At 45.2% G+C, this 24,983-nt stretch overlaps 1 long non-coding RNA gene across 1 annotated transcript in view; it reads left to right on the top strand.

Annotated features, from left to right (window-relative positions):
- The window catches only part of LOC142055908 (uncharacterized), a 203,044-nt gene extending 192,451 nt beyond the window's left edge, over positions 1-10,593 (top strand). Inside the window, exon 4 of the long non-coding RNA XR_012660123.1 lies at positions 10,209-10,593. This is a non-coding gene — a long non-coding RNA (uncharacterized LOC142055908). The remainder of the gene's footprint in view (positions 1-10,208) is intronic.
- Positions 10,594-24,983: the final 14,390 nt, after the last annotated feature.

Below are 24,983 nucleotides of genomic sequence, written 5' to 3'. Positions count from 1 at the left end.
TCTGCAGCAACTACGCATGCTTTTAATGTAGTAGCATGATCTGGTTCAGTTTTGGTTCAAGAGAAAATTGCTCTAGCTTGTCAGGAAGCGTGGCAGAAGTGTATCTGTCTTTCCTGGTGCGGCAATCTGTAATATGATCTGTATCTTCCTGTCTGATGAGACACCTGAGGGGAGGCACCTTGCTTTATATGACTCAGTAAAAAGATAAATAAAACAAAAAGGAAAGACATTATGTAAGAAGCTAACGTTGTTTCTTTTGCAGCATGGCAGACTGAATTCCTTTCCTTGTCTTTCCGCTTCCTTAAATTTTGCCCTAAATATATTTTAAGGGCTGTTGGTTATTATTTCTGTTGAGGTCATGTTTGAAATAGTGTCTTGATGAAAACATAAACACAGTTAGGTTTTCTTTACAGAAAATGTTTGGGTTTACTTTTATTGGTAAGTAAAAGTATACCAGTAACGATTTCACTGCTGACTTCAGTCAAGACAGCACAGATAATATTTTACTTGGCAGCAACCTCAGAAAAGACTGTCATAGCTTGGCTGAGTTAAAGCTTTATGGACTTATGTATGGACTGCTCTGATACTGTCATACCACCTCGCTCCCAGTGCAATGATCTCCTTTCCTGAACTGACCTCAATGATTAAGCTTTCTTTGATCTCTGCAGTGTCGGTGGGCTGGCAGTCACACCTGTGTCCTGTTAACCCCGTATACCTTTCTTCTATGGGTTTGCCAGTTGGGTTCTCAATCTCTTTTTTTTTTTTTGGCATTCCCAACTTGCTCTGGCTGTTTTAAACCTCCCACCCGATCATTTCACTGAATATGGCTATATTCGCTTAACATGAGAAATAGCAAGTAATCTTTCCTTTGGCTTCTTCCCCAAGTCTTGAGTGGCGTTGTAGTGCTCTCTCATGTTCTCCCAAGCGTTTAGTAGTTCAGAAGTAAGCTGAAGGCAGCAAAACAAGAGCAGTCTTGAGGAAAGAGCTCTTTTCAGTAGCATATTAAAAGCATCCTTGTAGGACACAAGTATGCAAGCCCGACCCAGTGTCAGCGCGCTGTTCATTTTAAACTGTCTTAGATTATTTTGGAGTCCCAAACAGAAGTGTCTTTTGAGCTCATAGAACTTGGGTGAAGAAACTGGGGCTTACTCAGTTTGCTACTTGGTAAGCTGCCTGGGTTCACTGCAGACAGGTTGTGGTGATTGGGCTCCTCATCGTGTAAATGACCTGGCAGAATTTCTGAGTTGAGATAGTGTGGGCAAGTGCGCAATGCATGTGATACTGTTTAGCTCCTGTCCTGGCCCAGTAAGTGCAGCTCTGGTCTGTGAAAAAGGAGGGAGGTTTTAAGGAGAGACCTGAGTTTTGTCATTTTTAATGGATTGACGGCAAGGTCCTGCAGCACAACGCGCCAGAGCTGGCTTCTGCCTATGAGTCGCCAGGCAAGGCTGAGGCTCTTCTCTAGTTGTGGGATTTGCGAGTTCTGGAGGTAGGTAAAACTTCCAATTTTTGTACTGGTATCTACTTTCAGTTTAACAAACTGTGGCTGCCTTCCAAACTAGCAATGCTGTCGCCACAGAACTGTTACTGAGAGACACAAATTTCAAAGGCAATCTCAGAAGGTGGTTTAAGGTTGTTATTAACATCTGTGGTAGTGTTAAAGCACTGAGAGGCCAGCATAGCGTGAGTCCCGTTGGTTACATGTAATTACGGGAATCCTCTCTCTCAATGACCGCTTTCTGAAGTGTAGCCCGTAGGGCTGTTTCCATGGCTTTAGGTATTTCAACATCAGTGATGCTGGGTTGTTGTTCCAGAACGTTTTCTGGAACTGACAATATTCGGTGTGGCATGTGTTATGCCAGCATCGCTCTGGAGTCGGGGCAGATGCTGTTGCAGAGAGTACCTCGCTGTAGTTGCCGTTGCACTGCGTAAGCAACTTCTGCACCAGAGAAGTTTGGAGGCTGCTACCTTAATAAAATAACAGTATGGATGCAATGTGTAATGCCTCTGTGGGCACGTAAGCTGAGCCCCAGGAGAGTAGGTTTTTCTGAAACGTTCCTGGTTAGGTTCAGTGTCATCCCTGAGAGCGTATGTGGATCTGATAGGGCACTTTAGCTGTCAGTAATTCGGAAAACTTTTATTGCTGTCTGCCTTTAGCAGTTTATCAAAGCATCTTCACGTGACATTTCTTCATCCAGATTCAAAACTGGGTCTGTCTGGTGAAAGTCTTTATATGATATTCAAAGCACTTATATCACCCCATAGAAAAAGTACCACCTGTGTGAGACAACATCATCAGTTATTCTGGTGCATTGGTAAATACTCAGTTTAAAGTACAAAGAAAACCAAACAGGATATCGGTTCAGATACAGCAAAAATATTTGGTTGTACAGTGTTTTGGGTACCTCCCCAAACTAGAAACAACCCCTGGATTTAACAGAACGTATTATCAGAGCAGACTCCATGTATTGGAGCAGCTTCAAAAGACCCGGTTGTTTCAGCTGAAATGTTCTGTAAAAAAAAAACCATAATTACCTGCAAACAGAAGCAGGAGGTGTTGCGAGTGTCTTACCTAACTTGGTCTTGCAGCAGTTTTTACTAACTACGAAGGCACTGGGAGGTTACAGCCGGAGCCCGCTGAAACCACTCTGGGAGTAATTCACACGCCTAAAGGTGGGTGTTGAGCGTCTAGTTCCGTTGGGACGCTTCTAGGCTGTGCGGGGAGGCACTGACCCCCTATGTTTAACACCTGAATGGTTCTCTAGGAAATGTTACCTTGATCTCAGTGGGCTCTGGCTTATGCTGTTCTCTTGTAATGAGAAGCAGCGTGTAAAACACAGAAAGGTGTAAAATACCTCATTGAGGAGGCTTTTTTTTCCAGATGTTGTGATTTTATGCTTCCTTCTGTCCAGATTTCCACTGCTTCAGTGGATTTTTTGCGGGGCCTGCTGCTTTCAGTAGCAAACCAAACGCCGGCAGCTGTGCCACGCTTGCCCAGTTCACACGAGCGATGTAGGGAGCCAAAACCCCATCCCATGTCGTACCCCCTTTGCTCCCATGCCAGGTCTGCTGCAGTTCCAGTTGCTGTCACGTTATGCAAAGTTGAAGCAGATTTTAATGCTGCCTCCACCTTTGCAACTGCATCACACAAACAAATTGCCTTCTCAGTTGTGCAGCAGGAAAGCAAGCGTCGGTCCGTTTAATGACACCTAATTAGGTCTACAGACGCCAAATGACTTGTGTTGCCCTGTTCAGACAGAGATGTGTGGGTAATGAATTATCCATTGTCTCAGGCTCACTAATGCTAACTAGGGCTGGGAGAAGAATGTTCTGCGAGTAATTTACTTGACAAATTTAATCTCTTTTTCTATTCATAGTAGATTTTTGCAAATCTCAGGTTTCCTGCACCCATTTTGGTTTTTCAAGTTACTCAATGAACTTTTCTTTGTTCCTCCTTCCCTCATCTATTGATTTCACATTCCTCCTCCGCTGATTTTATGCAAATTTCCAGGAAGATTCCCTACTCAATATACTGGAAATTCAAGCTGCGTTGCTTAGCTTAGGTTAGTCAGGTAAGATCTGGAGTAGGTGGTTTGTTTCCTTCTTGCAGGTCTGTCAGTCCTGGTGGAGGCTGAAGCTGTGACATAACTACAATAGGAAGAAAAACCTTCTATGTGCAGACTGTTTCACCAACATACCGTTGCGTATGCCAGAAAAGCTTATCCAGGAGAGGGAACTGAATTAAATTACGTTGATATAACGTGCCCGAGACCAGCATAGCAGCCCTGCGAGGGCTTTCAGCGGCATTCCTGGGCTGCTGACAGTATCATTGCTCACTGCTGTAGTTGTGCTCTTGGGCCTTTCAGCATGAGGATGTTTTTGAAGATGTTGAGCCTAGCATATATGCAAGCTCATCGTTTGCCTGATGTGTTACCGATTCGGGACCCTAATCACAACTGAAGACTGTAATTCCATCAGAGCCTGGGTTCGTCGGAGCTCAGTAGGGTTGTGGGTTTTCTTGATTGCTTTTTGAACTTAATGCTTTGATCCTAATCTCAGAAGAGCATTTTCAGTGCAGGATGGTCTTAATTTTGGAAAAGTTTTATTGACTCTTTTGAATACACATATCCTCTAAATCAAGCACGTAGTCAGTGTTGATGAACAAGTACCTCCGGGTCAGATCCGGTGTGCCGTTTTCTCCTTTTGATACACCAAAATACCGATTTCTCTACAGCTGTTTGCCAATGTCTCACACTGAGTTAGAAGAGCACAGAAACTTGGTTACTGGTTTTGACTGTGCAGCGTGGACCTCTCTTCTGCCGAGTCAGGCTAGGGCAGATGAGCATGTTAAATTGCTTCCTGTGCTCTTTGGCTGAAGGCAGAGGCAGAAGAAACAAACACGCTCCAGCTTCTGGTCAGTGAGCTTCCCAGCACTCCATACTAAACTGAAGTCAAGGGAAGGAAAAGGTCAGAAGAGCATTGGGCTGTTAGAGATGAGTAACTGAGTGTCTCCAGGAGAGTGCTTCCCCAAGTTTAAAACACCTTTTTTCCATTAGGCTAAATAATTTCATGTTCGAAGTCTAAGTCAGCCAATTTTATTGCTCATTACAACTATGGAGGCTCATTTTAAAAAGTTAATTTAACGGCAAAATCCTAACTCTTTTTTTTTTTTCGATAGCTTCAGTTGATTTCTTTTATTCCTGGCCAAGAGAAATGTTAGCTCTACTAGGAAATACTGACTATATTTTTATCTAGAAAAATATTAAAACTGGGCTTAAAACTGAGCAATGCCATAGTGCGTGTGTGTGCACGCGTTGCACGGGCGTGTATGTTCGTACAGGTGTATGTGTACCTAATCAATGTTGCAGGGAATTGCATGTGGTAGATAGAGAAACTGAAAGATGGTCCTCTGTGTGACACTGTAAAAAATGATTCATTTCTCAGGGGAACAGAATGAGGGAAAAGAGGAAAACAATTGCAATAAAAAAGCAAAGCAAGGCCTGAGGTGCTAATAAACTCTAGCCTTTCTGAAACGTGAAGCAGATTCAGCAAGCAACATGCAAAAGAGTGCCTGTGTCACCAAAGCGTGCCAGGCACATCAGCATGGGGAGCCATTTGAATATGTTTCAAGACAGAGTATTGAGGGGAAAAAATACAATGAACAACAAACCAAATTAAAAACAACAACAGGATATGTCCTTTAAATGACTCATCCAGCCTCAGCTGATGCTGAAGTACAGTATGTGCAGAGCCGGTAGGCTTGCACTGAGAGGCATATTTTCCTAACGCACTTTCTTTTCCTAGCCATCGCCTGAAAGCTACAGTCAGTGCTTGGAACATCTGTGTTTATTTTGCATGACAAACTTGTTCCTCTGCTTTGACAAAATGCATGCTGATTTGGGACTTGGGGCTTGCAGTTCTTCCGTAGGGTTGTGCTGAAGCACATGCGGCTGGCCATTGCGCTGGTATATAATACATATTACATGATTTCATTCATATTTAATGACAAGTGTGCTATATTTTTAATCTTTATAGCTTTAATGTGTGCAAGTGGTTTTAATAATTGGTGCTGCAGGATGGTTACTTCCCAGAATTACCCTGCAAAATTGCTGTGTTTTCAGCCTTCAGTTGTTCAGGTTGTAAATTATAAAACTTGGGTAGTAATAAACTTGGCACCCTCCCCTTGCTCTTCGGAGATGCCAACCTGTAACAATAGTAAAAAGATAAGCGCTGGCAAAAATTCCTCCCTGAAGCTTTCATCATCTTGTCTGCACAGCCTGTGCGAGAACAAGACCAGGGGAGTCCAACAGCCGGGCTGGTGGCGGCTGGCTGGGGGCACCAGCACTGCTGCACAGGCCCTGCAGGAGGGAGTGAGCTGCCGACAACTTTCCGCATCAAGAGTGGCCTCGGCCGCGTGGCTGTGCCCCCGTGGCTATTTTATACTGTAGCCCCGGCATGTGCTTCGTGTGTCTATGAGGAGGAAAATAACTCTGAAGCGAAGCAGGGACGGTGGTAAGAAGCTCCTTGAAACCCTGAGCTTCTCTGGGACACCTCTCTCTCTCTTTCCCATGTGGAGCATGGACCCTTCTGCTGGAATAGCGAGAAACAAGGTTGATGTTATTCAAATGCCTCTGTCGGTACCTTGAGATTGCGTGTGTCTGTCTCGGGCCTCTGAAACTGTTCTGGAAATGGCCACTCAAGTTGGCTGGTGCTGAGGTTGTGGCCTCGGCGTTTCGTTTGGAGTCTGTACTCTCGAAGGGCAGATCTGGAAACGTGCACGTCTCATCCCATTCTGCTGGCTGACTTCTTTGAGATCTGGGCTTGGGATGCTGCTCACGGAGCACAGGGCAAACACTTAAAAAAAAGTAAACAACAGCGGGTGAAGGCGTTCTGAAGGCTTTCTGTTTCGGCTGGTTTTCTTTTGTTTGGCATTTCCTAATTCTCTCATTTCTGGGCATGTCCCCAGCAGGATAATGACATTCGCTTTGCCTCGTCTTCCCCCACAAGCGTTCGGTTAGTGACGGTCACGTCCCTCCCCTCCTACGCTGCTGTCGCTCCCCAGTTGCCACCCCACATAGCTGCGAGCCCGAGCAGTGGGTCAGCCTCTTCCAGGGTGGCTTCGTGAGCTTGTCTCTTACGTATTGCTTGCAAAGGCATCCAGGATAAAGACAGGGTGTGACTTTCACTCATTATCCTGGATATTTTGGATGTTTTAAGTGACAAAACTAATCAAGAGTGACCTAATAAGAAACAAGCATGCCTGTAAAAAATGTCTCTTTTGGGCTGTAGTTTCTATGCCATGTAGTAAATCTGCTTTGTCATCAAACAATCAATTCAAAGGCAAGAATTGAAACAGAAAATAGAACGACGAAGTGACAGCTACTCAGTTTAATGAGGAGAACCTAAAGGTTAACTGAACAGCCCTTTTGCTAGCTGGAGGACACAGTGCCTGTAATACATCTGCAGCAAAGCACGAATCGGTTTTCTGCCATGAAGAGTGTTTATGCAGGTTTGGTGTTTGCAGACAACACGATGGAAAATGCTTGCTGGGTTTCATGTACAGCTGGGTTATGAAGGTTACTGACCACTTTAGCGTCAGGGGTTATTAAAATGGGTAATAAATGGAGAGAATAAGCCGGTGTTAAAGTTTGCCTGCCAGCATTAAGATTTGCCCTTCTAAGACTCCACAGCTTCCTCTGCTCCGAGCGTGGTAATTCACAGGAAGGGAAACAGGCCGGTGCTTCAGAAGTACATGGCCTGACATAATGGAGTTGGGAAGGTTTGGTTAGCCTTCCTGGAAAATCTTTAGGCTGATGTGATAGGGAATAATTATGTCTTTGTTCAGTTAAAAAAGATGAAATAAAAAAACTGTGCTGGTGCGCACATTGATGCATGTATTCAGGGGCGGCAGATGTCACAAGTGCTTAAAAATAAGCCAAATGGCCACAGTGTTCCTGTCCTCGGAAAGCTCGCTCTGTCGCTGGCGTGTTCACAGTACACAGAGGTGTGTTCACAGCAGGCTAGGATGCACGGCAGCCCGTGTTCACGGGGATCCCTCCCTCCTGTCTTGCGAGAGAAGATGACCAGCTGCCTTCCTCTCCTGTCCAGCCGCGGGACTGAAGCACTTCCCTTGGCCAGGGCAGAACAGCGGTGTCAAGGCGCAGACGTGTTACTATGTGGTGGAGTTCCGTATTAACAATTTAATTCAGACCCAAAATACATGCCCTGCTGCATCCTTTCTTGTTCGGTGGCGTGTCGGGTGGCATGGCTCAGTCTCTGACAAATGATTCAGACTTGCATAGTGGTCTGGATCAGAGTGGGTTCAAGTTCTGGTACCAAATCCCAGGGAAGCAACTGGAGCCCGTCGCTGTGCCATCTCAAAAGGCCGCCACGTTGAGAAGTTTCCTTGCAGATGTGTGGTGTTTATATACAAAGCCCTTGTGTGCAAAAAGTCTTAGGCATCCAGAGGAACGCTTTAAGGACAATAAACAACAGCGGCTATCCCTGGAGACAGCAGCAGTAAAATGGCCTAAGGTAACAATAGCTCCTTTGATTGTGCATATTGCCTTCAGCCTCCAGCTGCCAGCAATATTCCACTGTCTCTGAAACTCTGTTTACCCTTGGGCAATATTTAGCTGCTGTAGTCCTGTGAGCCCAGTCAATATATGTAAAAGGCTGTTTAGGGTACCCACACGAGTTTATTGGAATAGCTGATTATCACCTTCAGTAAAGCTTTGAGCCTTGAGTTTCGGTGTCAAGGACAAGGCAGCGTTCCCAGTCGTACAGGCACAGGCTGTGGTACTGAGTAGGAGTGGGCGGGTGGAGACAAGCTGGGATGACTTCTCCTGCCACAGACATTAGCTTGGCAAAATGCGGCAGTTCGAGGTGGTGATTTCCAGCCCTGGGACCACGGCCCACGTTCTCTTGCCTCATTGTCCCTGAAGGCTTTGTCAGAGGGGCTGTGCGGGTCAGAGGTAGCACCTGAGTAGAAGCGCTGCAAGATGAGGCGTAGGTGGTTCCACGGCCTCGTCTGCAGGCATCTCTGTGCCTCTGCTCTGTAGAGAGCCCAGGGGAACGGAGGGCAGCAGCGGATGAGTTGGGGATATTTGTTTGGTGCCGTCTTGGAATAGACTGGATTGAATGGGAGGAGAGCAATTGTGTTTTCTTCTGGTTTTTGAGGTTTGACTTGGCTCTGCTGTGGAAGGAAAACGAAAGCACTCCTGCTTTGTTTTCTGTGACTGATGTTTCATTTCATCCTTCCTTTTGAAAGGACTGTTTTCAGATCCAGAGGCTGGGGTTTTCAGTTTAGCACACTCTCGCTTTCCCTGTCTTCTCCACATGCCCACCTCTACTTAGAGATGGTTAGAAAATAGTGGGCTGCAGAACCAATCCCACCAAAATCGTTCTTTGTCAGGAAGATCCCACAAACACTGGATTAAAATTGAATTTCTTATAGTCGAAGTTATACCAACCGACTCTTTTTCAGAACACCACCACAAACAAACCTTGGTTTACAAGGACTAAGTTTATTTTTCACGTGATTTTGACCTGGGATAAACTTTGTGCCATTGTTAATGACATTTTTAAGCCTTATATTCAAATAGTTAGGTATTAATAACTGTAGCAAGACTTAGAGGCAATTCATTACAGCAAAATTACATTATGTTGAAAAGGCTTTCCTTCACTAGAAATACTGAAGACAGATAAGGTTCTTAACAAAAAGGTGTATCTCTAACTCCCCAGGTAATACTTGATGCAAATCATATTCAATAATATTAATTCTCATGAGCTTTTAGATGCCAACATACACTTTTCATCGCTTGCTATGTGTGTGGTGATTGTCAGCCTCAATGCCCATGCGACTATGGCCGTTTGCTCTCTGGATAAACGTAAAGCTTATAAACAAGAATATTGTTCTCTTTGAAGTAAATCCTGACATCGGAAGGAGAGGAAAGAAACCACTGTAAGGAGAAAGCTGTAATGGGTGCCTGGAGCCTCTTGCTTATCCCAGGCAACAGTATTATAACTAGACGTGGGTGTCCCAGTTCTAGTAAGACCTGGGTTCCTCCTGGGGGAAAGAGGAAAAAAATAATAATGTGTTTGCTGTTATGAAGTGTCTTAACTTTTAACTGCTGTGAAGTAACTGGTTTTCCACGTGGCCGTGCAATAGTATTTAAAGGGTACCTGTCCATTAGCTTTCTCAGTTAAGCCTGCTTATGGGTGCAACTAAAAGCTTTTGGGGAACCTTTATTATTTGACCAAGTCCTTCAGTAAATGTTTAACTCGAGTATCAGTGTGGCTCGGACATATGTTGAAGTGTTTGGTAGAACGTGAGCGTTAATTAATTGCTTGAAAGCCAGGCACCGGTCATAACATGTCCGGTTATTTATTAGTTGTATTAGCATGGTGCCTGGGGCCGCTGAGAGCAGGCACTCTGCACATCCGCAGAGGTGGATGGGCTTGCTTTCAAGGACTTGCGTCCTGCGAAAACGTGGTGTAAGGGATGGAGAGGTAGTGGCAAAAGGAGGGAGGCTACTAGAATTGTGAGAAGTGAGTTTTTGTGCTGCCCACCGTGGCTCAAAATTTATTATTCTAATTAGTACAAAAGGTTAAAGTGCAGTATTATTCCTCACAGAATGGCAAGCTTGTGATCATGACATGTTTGAGCATCTTACTGTGGCTTGGGTCAACCGTGCGCGTTTATTTTGCAGGGCTGTTACGAGAGCACCTTGTGCTCCAGCTGTCTGCTCCGCGTTGGAAGCTGCAGTATAGCTCTATCTCCAGTGACCCCCCAGCTGTACAGTCGTGAGGCACAATAAGAGGTGAAGGCTGTAAGGTAAGAGATATTGAAATCTTACTTACCAAGGAGCCTTGTGTCAGGTGAAAGGGTAATTATTAAAAACCACACTGATCTGAATAAAGTACTGCAAACGCATGCGTATATTGGGATTCCAAATGGCATTCTATGAAACCCACATTGTCCCGATGGCCGGACCATGCATGCAATACTGTGCTGAGCAGCATTCGACTGAGGAAATCCAGGTAAGAGAAGGAGATTGGAAAAAAAAAAAAAATAAAGCAGCTTTTTTCCTGCCCTGTGTGCTTTTGATGTTCTGTTTCCTTTTGGATACTCTGGTTTTCGTTTTACTTTGTGCCTGTTGCCAGTTATGCAGAGCACCAATTCATTGTGAATCTTAATATGTCTTAATATGTGTAACTTCTGAATGAAGCTGTCCGATTTGTTTTCTGTTAAGATACTTGTGGGCAAAAGGCTTATTTCAGGTACGTGGTCAAAACCACATAACTTTACAGAGGCCTTAAGCAGGGTTGAATCAGCACGCTTTCTCTGGAACACATTCACAGGGTGCTCGGATGGGTAGGGTGTGCCTGCACTAGTGCAGTGCTGGGAGCCCCGCTGTGCCACACGCTGTGCTCAGACTGCCACTGCTTACACTGAATGCTTTGAGGGAGTTTTCATCACTAATTAGTCATCCTGTCTGCTACAAATAAGATTATCACCGTTTTTTATTGAAATATAAAGACCTAATGTGGTTGTGTTTGAGGAGAGGGAGCAGGTTCAATAGTCCTCATTTTCCAGCATTCAAGTGTTCACTTTACAAACAATCTGTTCCATGTTTGCAAAATAAGTGTAATAATCCTGATAAAGAGCCCCGCCACTGTAGTTTGCCTCGCTCCCCTGGGACAAGTGGCAATGCCCATTTTAACCAGTACTAAGTGCTTCTGGAACTGGGGGTATTTGCTTTTGCATTCCTGTCACTGCTGAACTTGAGAGGAATTGGTTACGGGCATGGTCCTGTTTCTGGGGAGAGGGAGATGAGAGGAAGGGAGGAGGTTTGCACGAAAACGTACGCCAGGAGCCAGCAGAAGCACAGAGCCTCATGGCTTTTCACAGGGATCAGGAAGGCATCGAGTTCTTCCCCTTCAACAAGACTACCCTCTGCTGTGAGGAATAGAGCATCCCTGCGATACGGGAGCAGCTTTGAGCCGGCACCCTGATCCACTGTTAGAATTTCCAAAAATCTTGTGTGGGTATGGTGTCTAGAAAATGACATACTTTAAAATGTCTCTTTGGAAAGACGTGTTGCTGTTACAGAGTTGCTAATTTCTAAATGGTCCCGAGTCACACAGGGTTATCGTACAGGTAAGGACTTAAACTGGTCCAACAATGGGCAAAGGGCAGGCATAGGGGTAGAGGTACAACCTGAGGACAGGCTGTTAAAAACCATTAATAAGAAACAAGGGCTACGTGCACCCAAGCAACAGCAACGCTTGTTACTGAGATTTGAGAGCTGTGCTGCGCCAGGCGTGGGGGGAGTCACTGCTGTTGACAGGGCATGCCTGTGCCATGGGCGCGCTGGCCAGGCTGTGTCGCTGGCAGGAGATGCAGCCTGTCAGCATGCTGCTGTATCTTTGTCCTCCAAAGGAAGAGCAGGGCGGGTGCTGCAGGCAGACCAGGCTCCACAGGAATCTGGTTCTTGGGCTGAGCTGCCCCTCCTGCTAACGAGGCAAGAGCCATGCCTGTAAAAGGGATTTTCTCTAAAGGAGAAGCTGCCCAGCAGGTGAAGAGCCAAGAGGTGTGGGTTTCGCACAGTGCACAAAAATGCTGCCCCTTTTGGGGAACCTCAGAAGGTGTAGACTCTCCAGCTCTGGCTGCCTTGCCGGCAACTCTGGGAGCAGCGCTGGGTGTTGGTGCACCGTCGCTGCAGGGAGCCTGCCTGTGCCTCGAAAAGCCCTGAGGCAGGAGCTGGGAACAGACGCGTACGGGGTTGTGGAGAAAGAATAGCTTGTGGCACGCTCTTCTTGAACTGCAAGCCTGGTTTGAAATAGTGGAGCATGAAATGGGAAGTCAGGCGGTAAAGGGGGTTCAGCTGGCCCTCCCCGGAGCCGCGAGCGGTCTGGGCTGGAGGGCAGCACCAGGAGGTGGGCTGGTCGGACACCGACTGTGTTCAGAGCCTTTTGGTAAACAGGTCTCCTAGTGAAAAAACTGTCATGGGGCCAAAAGCGCGGAGTCCTTCCATGTTTTTAGGCTGGCATGTGCTACATAAAAAACAGGCATCGTTTCTCATTTCCTCTTTACAAAAGCATAAAGCATAATTATAAAGCTATAATTGTATGTGATGCCAGCCCCTCATAAAGGGGGCTTTTATCAACTCGCCACCAAATTCCGGTGTGAGGTGAATCTCACATCAAATATTAGGACACCACAGAGCATCATGCCTAGAAAGAATGTTTCTCCTCTGATAGAATGGAAATTAGTTAATAGTTTCCAGTGAACAAAAATGTAACGAAGCATTGTTTTAGCAGGAAGGAGCCACTGGCGATGCCACTACCTCTTTGACAGTTCTTTTTCCAATCACCATTGCTTTATCAAGAAATGTAAAGTTGTATTTTTTTATTGATATTTAAGAATAAATTCTTACAACATCATATCTATAAAAGGTTCATCACAGACCAAATACCACTCTAACCTTTTAAGCTTCTACAGTAAAAACTGTCGTCTTTATTTATATAAGTTTGGGAAAGATACAAATGTAATCATAACCCCCAAGGCAAAATTTTATGGCAGTTTTCAGAACTCCTCTCTATAAAAACTACTCAAAGCTACAAACATAAAAGGTTCCAATAAAATTTGCTTTAGATCCTAGTCATAAAACATGAATTTCTTTCCCGGGTCCTGCAGCTACAGGTGTCCAATTGCCGGAGCTGTTTGCTGCAAGCCCGGGCCAGCAGCGTTGGCTTCCTCGTCAGATGGCGGCTGTCTCGGGCAGGGCAGGGCCGGACTGCCACGGCTTTTCTCGCTCCTTGGCGAATCCTCACTGTCAGCACCCAACCTGCAGCAGGGCTCATGTCAGTAAAGCGGTTTGGGATGCCAAGGAGAGGGTGGCGGAAGAAAAAACTGTTGAGACATCAGTTAGGGGTTAGCCTTTTAAGGCACACATGAGCTGAGGAATTCTTCAGATGCTGACAACCTCTCCTTGCCTAGGGCAGAAATACTAGGCTTTTATTTTCTTAAGGAGCAGGAGTGCTCTCGAATCTGATGTATGTATCTTAGGACATCTGTCATCCCAGTGGTTGTGCATAGGGCGCTTCTTGTAATTGTTTCTCCTGCTTTAGGTCTTTTCTTTAGCAAGGGAGAGAGAAGCATTTCAGGAGAAACGTGGTGTTTCTTTCTTTGCCCTGTGGGGAAACTAGCGATATCAGGACCCTGCTTGCTTCCATGAATGCCTTTAGCCTGTTCTTCAAATCAGATGTCCTGGGCTCTGCGTATTTGCTAGCTTCAGGTCTATGAGGAGGTAGGTACTGCGCCCCAGAGCTTTAAATAAGCTCATCGAAACACGCTTCCAGAAATACTTTGGTAATGTGGCAATGACTTGCCGTGTGTGGCTGCTGACAAGTGCACAGGACGCTCAGTTAGACCATGGCTGGAGAAGTCATCCATCTGTCCTCAAAGTTTTGTCTTACTTTTCTGACTAAGCCGACATTTTTGGTCTGATAATGAAAAAATCTTTGGGTATGAAAAGAGTTGTGTTCTAACAGTAGTTTCTGGGTGAAGCAGAATATTCTGGACATGCAGCAATCTAGACCATGTGATTCTTCTCTCTGTTTACTTTGCTCTTTAAAGCATTGGTGATTTGCACTCACTTGAAAGATTGGCAGCACTTTCAGTTTTATTTTGGTGAAATACAAACGCATGCATTAGATGTTACTTTAATTAAAGATTCCTTACTGTATAAGCTGCTTAGGTGCATGTTAAGTGTTAGCATCAGGTAGAAAAATATTACGGTTTCAGTTGAGAAAATACATACATACGTGCATGCAGTGAACTTGTGCTGGGTCGGAGGGAGGCAGGCTGTCCGTGTTCTTGAAATGAAGCGCAGGAATAAATCTCTGCAGATTGGGGCTTTAGCGGATTCCTGGCAACTAAAGGCTCACGCTTTATCAGCCTAGATTAATTTGCTTTTACCATCCAGGGTGGATTTAACCCTGATAACTCACTCTGGATGGTATCTGACGGAAGACCTGGGCTTTTTCTTTCTGACTGCAATTAGAAGAAAAGGATACATAGGAACAGAGCCTGCTCTTTGTCAGAATGAAAGTATAGGCAGTTCACAAATTGTGTTTTGTGAAATAAAGAAAATCACAGGCTGCTTCCTTTGAGACACGCACCTCAAAACTTTCCTGAAAGTTCCTTGTAAGTAAGAACAACTTAGTTTAAAACTGCTTTTACAGAAGTATTTTTTCTACTGTGAAAGTGCTAGGGCATTGTTTACTAAGGCCAATTCCTCCAGTCACTGCAGGAGGCTGGAAGTTGCCCACACTGCCTTCGGCTGGTGGCCTGCGTCTCGCTTTTGCAGGGCTTCACCTTGCTTCTCTTCCTCAGGCATCCGCCGGGTGGTCCGGCTACTCTAGCTGCGAAAAATCAAGCAGTTGATGGTCTCAGCTAATGGTCTTTGTGAAGGTGGTGGAGGAACGCTAGCATTACCTGATCTCCCTAGCATGGTAAGTCCACAGCCCACATATGTTGAAAAGCTTCCCTGTGCACAGGTGCTTTCTGAGGGCCTTTTCCTCTTAACTTAATATGCCCATTACAGGCGCTGAGCAGCGTGTCGGGGTGTTCCTTTTCTCAGTGTGCTGTTGCATCTGTCCTGGGCAAGTGCAGGGGGCAGCCAGGGAAACTGGGGAGGCCATTAGTTGCAAAACACATGTATAAAAAAAGATACGATTCACTAAGGGTTTTTTCCGTTTATCTTAAATTAGATTTTAATTACAACTCTCCCTCCCCATTTGTGTCTTTTGTAAGAAATTAGTTCTCAGACTATTAACAAGCCAGCTGTTAGTACTTCTTTAGTATTTCCCTGTCTTGTGCTCCATTAGAGAGGGCTGTATGCTTAGTATGTGCTCCGTTTGTTAACTAAGAGTTACCTGTGCTTTATGAGTATTGTGTAACAAGGGAGCTTCTCCCAAGTGCTTATCATCAGCTATCATTTATTTGTAGGGCTGCTCTGTCTTTCCTGTGTCCCACTTAAAAAGCTATGTTTAAGAGCAAACTTTTGGTGTGTTTATGAAAAACATTCAGTGAAACCGGTTGCTCCAAACACATTTAAAGGACCAAGGTGCCCAGGGGCCACGAAAGAGGGTTGCTATTGAGACAGCCTGATGTGTTGCTCCTCTTTGGGGCCACACTGGTATGTTTGTGAGACTGGAAATGTCTCAAGGACATTGTTGGAATGGCTGCACAATTGGGCAGGTCCCTGATTTCAAGAGGGTGCTTTTTGTTGGCTAGAAGGCTGATTTCCCTGGCTACACAGGCAAAACTGTATGCCTTCCTTCTTCCCAACAGCACTGAGGGAGCCTGAAGCACAAGAATATCCCCAGAGTCCTAAATGGCCTTCAACAGACATGTCCTAATGAAGCCAAGTTAAAAATCTGTAATAAATTAATGAGAATGTTCCTTTTAGTGGCAATCATCCATACACTCCCTCTTATGGCACCTTTTAATTATTGTTACTAATGATAGAGTTTTTGGGTCACTGCTTTCAGAAAGAAGCAAACCAGAAAACTTCTTTCTTCTAGAAACTAGCATTCTTCAGCTTCTGCGGTACACAGGCTCCAGGGGTGATAGGAAAGATAAAAATGGTGTTTCTGGCAGGTGTCGTTTGGGGAATGTGGTGCTGCTGTTGACTTTCTGTATTTTGTTGATAAATGAAGCAGTTCATTCTCTGCGCCTTTGTATCCATTACCTTTCACCAGCTCTAAATGCACTTCATTTTCTCAGTTTTGGCACAGGATCAGAGGGTGTCTCTCAGCCTCTGATCTAAATAAAATAATAATGATTTTAGGCGGTGCTGTTTGCATTATTCATTGCTTTTGGCAAAACAAATGTTGATCTTATAACATGGCTATTAATATTTTGATAGGGTAATGAAGCCACCTGGATTTAGAGCAGAGACAGGCTTCCTGATGATATGATCTGTTAGCTTAGAGGCCCATATGAGGAAAACCCAGCCATGGCAAGCAAATTCACCACAGTGTTCCCATACTCAAAGGTGAAGTCTAACACGATTTTTACCATCCTCTGCTCTCTGTTCAGCTGCTGCTCACAAGAGAGCGCTGCGAATTCTCAACCCTAGATGCTCTTTGGCAGAAACAGGGCTCAATTGTTTTGGTCTTCTCTTGTGAAAATAAGTATCTTCCTAGCAGAGCGTGAGGTAGAAAACTCCCTTAAGCATTAATCCTTAGGAGATCAGAAAAAGGAAGAACGAAGCTTTTTGCAGTCTCTTCTGCACTTGTACTTAGTGGCAGTTCCCACGTGAGGCTTTTCTCAAGCTATTGATTGCCCGAACTATCCGTATCTCTGGCTTACATGGTGCTGTCAGGCACCTATTGTGAAGGCTTGACAGCATCATCAATATTAGTATTAGAGCTACTTTTCCAGCTTACGAGGACAAGATGTGTGTGATTGATACAGAGGCAGGTGAAAAATTGTGCAAGGTCACAGCAGGCTTTTTTTCTGGGCTTTCACAGAAGCCGTGTCTGCTTCCCTGTTTCCTCAACGCAGAGAAAGGAATTCATCAGTGCTGCTTCTAAGTCAGTTGGCAAGATGAGTAAGCAACACACCACACTGGCTCTGCCTGACAGATGAGTCTCGGTCCAAACAGCGCTTTCAGACAGTGCTTCCACGGGCTCTGAGGCTGTTGCTCCAGCTTTTGCCCTCTGGAGACAACCGGTGGGCAAAATGTCCTCCCATGGATCCACAAATCCATGGCACAGACTAGTCAGCCCTGGAGAGAGAAAGGAAGGGAGAAACGTACTGATAAGCCCATATGTCTGATGGAGCTGCCTCCGTGTTAGAGCTGTAATGTGCTTAGAGATGCAAGACCTCAAATGCAGATCTGCAGTGGTTGATGCTGTATCAAGATGGAGGTGCAGATCACCTGTTTAAAGGCACATCTGTGTAGATAATGTGCACATGTTCTGTGAAGTGGAATAGTATGACAAAATATAGCACGCACACAGGACGCTGCAGAATTTGGGTTGTGTTTTGACTGTCGTCTGATTTCCAGTTTCATTTTCCTTTGCTGCTGCTACTTGTGTCTTTGGAAGCAGAAGATGGTTCTTCCCACAGATGTCTCCGATCGGTACCTGGAATGCACTTGCCACTGGATGAGCTCATGCACCTCATACAGATATTCATACCACCCTAAGAGCTTTGCTAGAGCCTGAGAAAATCAGCTGCAGAAAATCATTGCAGCGGCGCTGCTCTTGCTGCTCGTGGCGCCATGGGCCGGGTGAGGGCCTACAGACAGTCCAGCCCCCGTAAGCAGCAGTGCGTGATTGTGTTGCAGCAGGAATGGGGTTAGCAACCATATTGCGGCTCCCAGTGTCTCTATGGCTTCCTCATTGCTCCAGCAGGGAAATAATCTGCACCAGACTTGTTTTCTGGCACCGACTGCCTTCCCTCTGTGCCAGCTCCAATGTGTAGGCTGGCACATTTCAGAAGTGGGGGGGCGGGGGAAGGAGTGGAAACAGAGTCCTGGCTCCATCGCCTCCTGTCCTGACCTGCCATGCCCCTTGGCCGTCCCCAGCGCCCTGGGAGCCTCTCTTTGTGGTGAGGCAAATCAGCTGTTAGCATCACTGGGCAGCACGAGCCCCCAAGGAAGGGTGGGGACCTTATGGCTGTCCCTTTCCTTACTCCAGGGAAGCCGGGGGGCTCTGGAGCAGGTGGCACTTGGGACAGGGTGCGGCACTTTAAATTCAGGGCAGCCTTGCTGCCTCCTCTTTCCTCGCCCTGGTTTGCCACACCAGCTACTGCAGATGTTGCGGGGAGGGGAGTGCCCTGATGCCATGCAGCTCATGGACTTTCTGAACTGCAGCTTGTAATGTTTAGAAAACAAATTTATAGCTGCCCTCCCAAATCTGGAGAAATGTTACAGGCCTGAAACCCAAGGCAGAGCCTCCCACCTCTCCCCAAGTGCAGGCACTTGTCTCCAGCTGCCTGCTGGGCCTGCTGTGAACCAGCCTTCCCATGCACAGAGCACCTTGGCTATTACTACAAAAAGAGTGCATGGAATAAATCAGTGGCGGCTGAGCTTGAAAAAAACACCCACCCCAAAAAGTAGCTTTTTTCCCATCTCTTCTGCTTTCCTCTTCGCCGTTACTTTACTGACTCATAGCAGCGTCTCAACAAAATATCGAGCGCAAGACATCCACTTTTCCTTTTTGCTCACTCTATTTCCTCATGTTCTTCTGTTACTGGTGATGCTTGGTTTAAAGCCAAAATACTTCTGTTCTGCTGAAGGTGGTTCATACTAGAAGCGGGAAGTTGGTTCTGCTGAACCGTTGTTGAAATACCACCCCACAAGCAGTTCCATTTAGGAAGAGCCAGTTTTTGTGTAAGTTAGAATTGAGCTGCTTTCTTCACAAGTCTGGGCATCCATCTAGTGAGTGGAGATGTAGCAGAAATGCATGTAAATGCCAGAGCGAGTGCTGCCATGTTAAGCCTTGGAACTTGACATGTAAGTTAAATTCTGCGTTCATTTTGCTTTAAAGGTTGGCTTCGTGCTGTTCCATATGTGAAACAAAAATTTGCCTCGAGCGGCTTTTTTAGTAGCTCTTTAAAATGAAAATCTTGCAGAGGCGAAGCTGGAAGGCAAGATCTGCATGTGGTAATGAGACTGCTATACATGTCCTGTAGCAGGACACTGAGCTTGTTGAAAATGACCTTTTTCAAAATACTTTCATCAGGCTTTTTTATGCTCCCATTCTTTCAAAATATGCTCCAATTCACACACGGCACAGGGCAGTCAATGGCTGACAGGACAGTATTAACACGTGAAGTCCCCGCTGGGGTTAATGTCACGTGGCCACCACCAGAACTAAGCTATCTACCCACAAGAGAGATGGTAGGATTATGCGTTATCTTTCTTATTAACAATGGGACCTTCTACCTGGAGATTAAAGAACAAAAGCCTGGGAAGACAGTTAATTATAGCTTAAGCTTCACAAGCAGAGTTAATGAATTTTAACGTGCCTCAATTAATAACTAATTGGGTTTTGTGCCTCAGCTGTGAATGGAAGCGTAGGGGTGTCCAGGAAAAAAAATGGGTCTAAAGATGAGCTGTTTTAATTTAAATAGTGTAGGATCTTTCTACAGTGGAAATGGTACCCTGGTGTTACTCTACATTTTTAATGTGAAGGGAAAATTGAACTGGAGGTTGCTCACAAGAGGAAACAAATGGTAGCGTTACAGTACCAACAGCACACGACGTTATTTTGTCACCTGTAGTATATGGGTTGGAACGCCCCTAACTGAGGCAGATATGTAAGGCTGCAACTTAACTCTGGCCCGTATGGAGCCATCTTGCCGTCAACTGCTCCCACATTTGACATCGTCCACGTACAGCAGTGGTGAACTTACTGCAGGGATGAGAGCGGGAGCCCTTGTGTAAGCCCACCCTCAGAGCCGGTGGGGAAAGCCCGCTGGGATGTCGGGAGCATGCTGGTTCGGGGCTGACCCCCAGCTCACACCGGGGTGCAGAGCCGCATCCGCAAGCATCTGGCAGAATCCCAGGGTGGGGACAGTGATGGTGGCCGATTTTGAGCGTTCATGAGCTGACTCGGCGCTGAGGTCCAGTGAGTTTAAGCAGGTGCCAGGAAACCTTCTGATGAATCTGGCCCAATGGGAGTGTTAGTTAAAAACTAATGGGAGGTGATGGCCCGGCAGTATGCTAGAGAATGTGTTAAAGCTTTAACTTTTCATTTAGGGTTTTTGACAAGACACTGCAGATTATAAATAATGGATGAATTCCCAAAGTACGTCTGCACTTCCTGGCTAACTTCCCACATGGGTGAGCTGTGAGTTTTCTCCTTAATTATTTGTAGGAGAACCTCTGCATATTGCTCTTTAAGCATATAATTATCCTTGATCATTTGGGATGAATTATGTGTCCTAACTACTGTATGGACTTGGTCCTAATGTAGGACATACAGTCAAGCAGATAAAAAAAGATGTGAAGGACGTAGAACAGTGAAGCGTGAGGAGAAGCCTCAGCTGCCTTCGTTTGAGGATGGGGGTTGGTTGGGAACGATTTAAAAGCCACTGTCCTCTGGATCCTGCAAGCACTGAGTCATGTGAGCTGCTCCTAAGCAGCAGGTTACTCTTGTAATTTTTTTTTTTTTTAACGTGATTGAGCCCCAAATGTGTTATAGTGGCTTTTTAAAAATCAAGTACATGTAGGTCTAGGAAGGAGAGCCTCTGTCCCCTATGGTGTCGGGTCACTAAGCAACAGCTGTGGGGCTAGGGTTTATTCTCTGCCATCTCCCGTATCTCCAAGTGCTTACCCTGTCAGTGACTGTGTAGTTTCTATGGCTTCCCTTCCTTAAGTTTTCTTTGCAGAAAGCAGACAGCCTGCTCCTGCTTTCTTGCCATACCAGCGTTTCTCATCATACCAGCTGTAAGCGATGCCTCTGTAATATTAGCAATGATTTTGTTGTCAGAAAAAGGGCAGTGCCTAGTGACACCTTGGCGATGCGGTGCTGCTGGTGGCGTCTGGTCCGATAGCTCTGTGCTATCCTAGGTGGATTCTGTGCTCTGGCTGCCTGCGTAGATGCTGATCCTGCATGTTGAGGAAAGGTTTGTTCAGGCTCTGCTGAAATCCATCCCGGACACATACCTTAGTGATTCCACACATCTTGTATGAAACATTGGAGAAGTAGGGGTACACAAAGAATAAAAATGTGATCGGTAGAAATAAAGGGCCTTCCTCCAAGCTTTTAATCATACCCTTATTACAACAGTCAGGTGCTTCGGTAGCTTATGAGAAGACCTCTGTATGCAGCTTTGACCTTACTCCTACCCAATCCTTGTTGTTGATTTGAGCAGGATGAAGCCCCGACAGTAAGCACTGGAGCACCATTACTGTTGATTGGGCAACGGACTCACACCAAAATACTCCATCTCTGAGTTCCAGGTGTCAGAGAATTTAGGTAGAAAGAAATGACACGTGGCATATATTTTTTTTATACTCTAGGATGGATTGTGCCTGGTAGTGCTATTGGTCTAATGAGATACTTTATGACTGTTTCTGCTGAAAGAGGATTGGTTTTAAGCCCACAGTTAAGAGAATGTCCGGTGTTTTGCAATGATTAGCATGTAATTCAGGCTGTGGTGGGATAAAAAAATACCAGAGGTAAAGATCGCAAAGGTCATACTGCGTTTGTAGTCGTTAAAAAGAGCATTAGATCCTAGAGAGTACAAAAGTAGAGGGTTATTCTGCATTTCAAACAGTAGAAAATTGTCATGTTTTGAATTTGATGCTCTGAGTGTGAGGGAAGAAAAGAAAATATATATGCTGTTCTGCTCCTTCAGTGCCATTTCTAAAGAATATTTATCAGCAACTTCAGCCACCAGGTAGGAGAACACACAGAAGCCAAAGTGCAGCTTTAGTTTGTTTTGTTTTACTCTTACTTTTTGTTGTATTTGAACACTGAGAGACAGACCGTGGCAATAATGAGGAAAAAAAAAGAAATCATTAATTTCTTAAATGCAGCATTGTCACGCACCGATCCTCCAACGACAACTATTTACACAGGGCTTCTCATCATGCCCTTCACAACTGCTGTACAATAAATAATAAAAGATTAAAACCTTAAACCTGGAAAACTTAGGAAAAAAATATTAGAAAATTTTATTTCAGATTATAAAAATCCTTGAATGATTTACTTTAAGGGACAATTTCATTGCTGCCATGTGCAGGAACTAATGATCACACAGGGCTCCGGATTGGTGAGAAGGTTGCTTGGGAAACATAGTCATAGGTAGGTGATAAAGTCATCCTTTCTCCATCACTGCCTTACTGTCACCAGGATAGCTTTTACCATTTGTTACAAGAAAATGATAGTCCATGTACATATTTATATCTGGATGGCAATAACATTGGCAAAATAACATTCACTGAGCGATCCATGTTGTTTTAAGGTGCCCAGCTTGCTTCCCAGTCCCAGCCACCCTCATCCTCCATGCGTTGGGGTTTAAATTAGAGTTTCTAACGATGGAGACAGCTTCCCCAATCTTGACGTTTGCAATGAAATATATTATTTGTCATGAAGTGTGTTGCTTAACCTGGAAACAAGCGACAGGAGTGCGCTGTCCTCTCTCGGGCGTTATACTAGCAATCCACTTCATTAGGATACAGGATCTTTTAAGAGCTTTACATTCCCCTCCAGAGAACAACGTGTCTCCTGCAATTTCCAAGAGCAGGATTGCTGAAATATATGGCTGGTTGGTTACTGCCATAATGTAAAAGTGTTTTTGCGATGGCCGTGGGGGAAAGGATGCAAGATCCAAGTCCGTTCGAGCTGAGAACCACATTACAGTAAGTGTGGATTTGATTCAACCCCCTCCACCACCACTACCCCCATAAACCCCTGTGAAATTAGCATGTTTGTGTACAGGCGATGGTTAGGCAAAGCTGTCCAATGGAGTAGCAGTTGGTGGTCCTAAAACAAAACAAACAAGAAAAAAACCACACAAACAAAAAAACCCAAAAGTAAAAGGCACTGTATGGTACAGAAAGTAAATGCCTCTGCTTTTGGGTGATGAGGAAGATGGTTGTGCTTGTCTGATGAAGGCGCCCTATAGTTTTAATAAATTGCACTTGCAAGTCTACATCTAAATATGTAGAGTAGTTTTTATAAGAGTTATGTCAAAAATAAGATTATGTCTCTTACTGGTAGGGTAGAGCCAAATGCAATCCATGTGAAGCTGTATGTAGAGATAAAACCTTTTGTTAGACCAAATGAGGCGAGTGAAAAAATGCCAGAGACAAACGTGCAAGCCTCTGAACAGCCACTGTACCTCAAAGCTGATGAGATGGGTGGTATATAATTAACGGATGGATGTATACTTAGTTAATACGCAGATGATGAGAATTATCTTTTGAACTCCACATTAAAAAGTGGAATTATACGTAAAATATTTTTTTTTTATATTGATTTAGGAATTCTAGATGACCTTCAAATGACTTCTCAGACTACCGAAGCCTAATTGTCTTGGAATAATATTTATAAACGAAAGCCTAGCTTGTTGATGATTTTTGTTGATATTCAGAGCTGTCCCATTAAAGAAAAAAAAAAACATAAAAAGACTGTAAGCATCATAACTTCTAAATTGGTAATTGCAATCTTGGGGGGGGAGAACAGCTCAGCTACCTCTCTCATTACTAAAACGCTGAGTTGCAGGGAAATACAGTTTTTTGGTTAAGGTACTCAGAGGTTTCTTTGCTGTTTTCTTACATTGAAAATTTGAAAACTTTAAAAGTAAAAAAGAAAGTCTGTAACTATGACTAGCCTAGTGTAATACAGCTGCTTCTGTAGTACCCACACACGCCTTCCTGTGGTCCCCTTCCCACAGCACGCAGACAAAGCAAAAGACAGATTTTGCATAAGCTCAGAATTCTCCATAGAATGATTGAAGAGAGGGGGAAGTTAAGGCACCCATCATATTATGTTGTTACCAGCTCCTAGTTAAAAAAATCTGTGTCAAATTGCTGAAAAGAGGTTATAAACTTGATGCTACTTTAATAAGTTCCTTCATATAAGGTGAGCTGATACCAGACTGAGTTCTCGGAAGAAAATCACAGTGGCTCACAAGCTGTGGTGCAGTCCAGCTCTTACCTTCCCTTCGCCATCTGAACCGCATCCAGGATGGGGAGCATTTTTGGCACCTACCTTTCTGTCTGCACAGAAGGGGCAGGGAGCGGTGCCTGCCAAGTCCACGGACCTTCAGGAACTGACAGCCTGAACCCCACAGATCACCGGTCATGCGTGCGTGGCGCCTGGGCCTTCGTCTGCCCTCCTTCCAACTCCATCTCCCGCAGCCCAGGCGTCTTGGCTGGCTCAAACCTCATGCTGTCAGCATCTCCCGCAGTTTCGCACTGCTTCCTCCTTGAAGGGAACTTGCAGCCAAAGGACAGCTGTCAATGTCATAGTCCTGACATATTTATCATTGAGAGGTGGTAACAGGACAGTTGGTGCTACAAGGGGACCATTCTGCTTCAGCGTGCTCTCCAGAAGTCCTAAGGAACAAGTATGAATGTAGTTATAGTGGTGTCCTGACTCGGTCTCCTATGTGTGCGCCTCCCAAAGCTGCAAGCCTTTGCATTTGTTGGGGTGTGGAGTACCACCTGAAAAACCTGTGATTCTCTGCAGGGCTCCTGCTTCTGCTCTTCACACCTCAGACGTGACTGGCCGCACTGTGAGGGGCGCTTGTGCCTCTGTGGATACGTCGGTGATGCGCATGGGCCAGCAGAGCTCAGCTGTCGCACAGAGGGAGCCAGATCAGCGTGGTGTGGCTTAAATAGAGCCATCACAGGCACCGCTCTAGCCCTGTCGCTCGTCACCCAAGACTGCAGCCCTAACGAAGCTAGTGCCCCCTGCTTTCGGGGCAAGTTCAGCAAAAGCAGGTA

This window comes from Phalacrocorax aristotelis, chromosome 4, assembly GCF_949628215.1.
Source record: "Phalacrocorax aristotelis chromosome 4, bGulAri2.1, whole genome shotgun sequence".
Lineage (NCBI taxonomy): Eukaryota > Metazoa > Chordata > Aves > Suliformes > Phalacrocoracidae > Phalacrocorax > Phalacrocorax aristotelis.
This window is presented reverse-complemented; position numbering and strand designations above follow the sequence as displayed.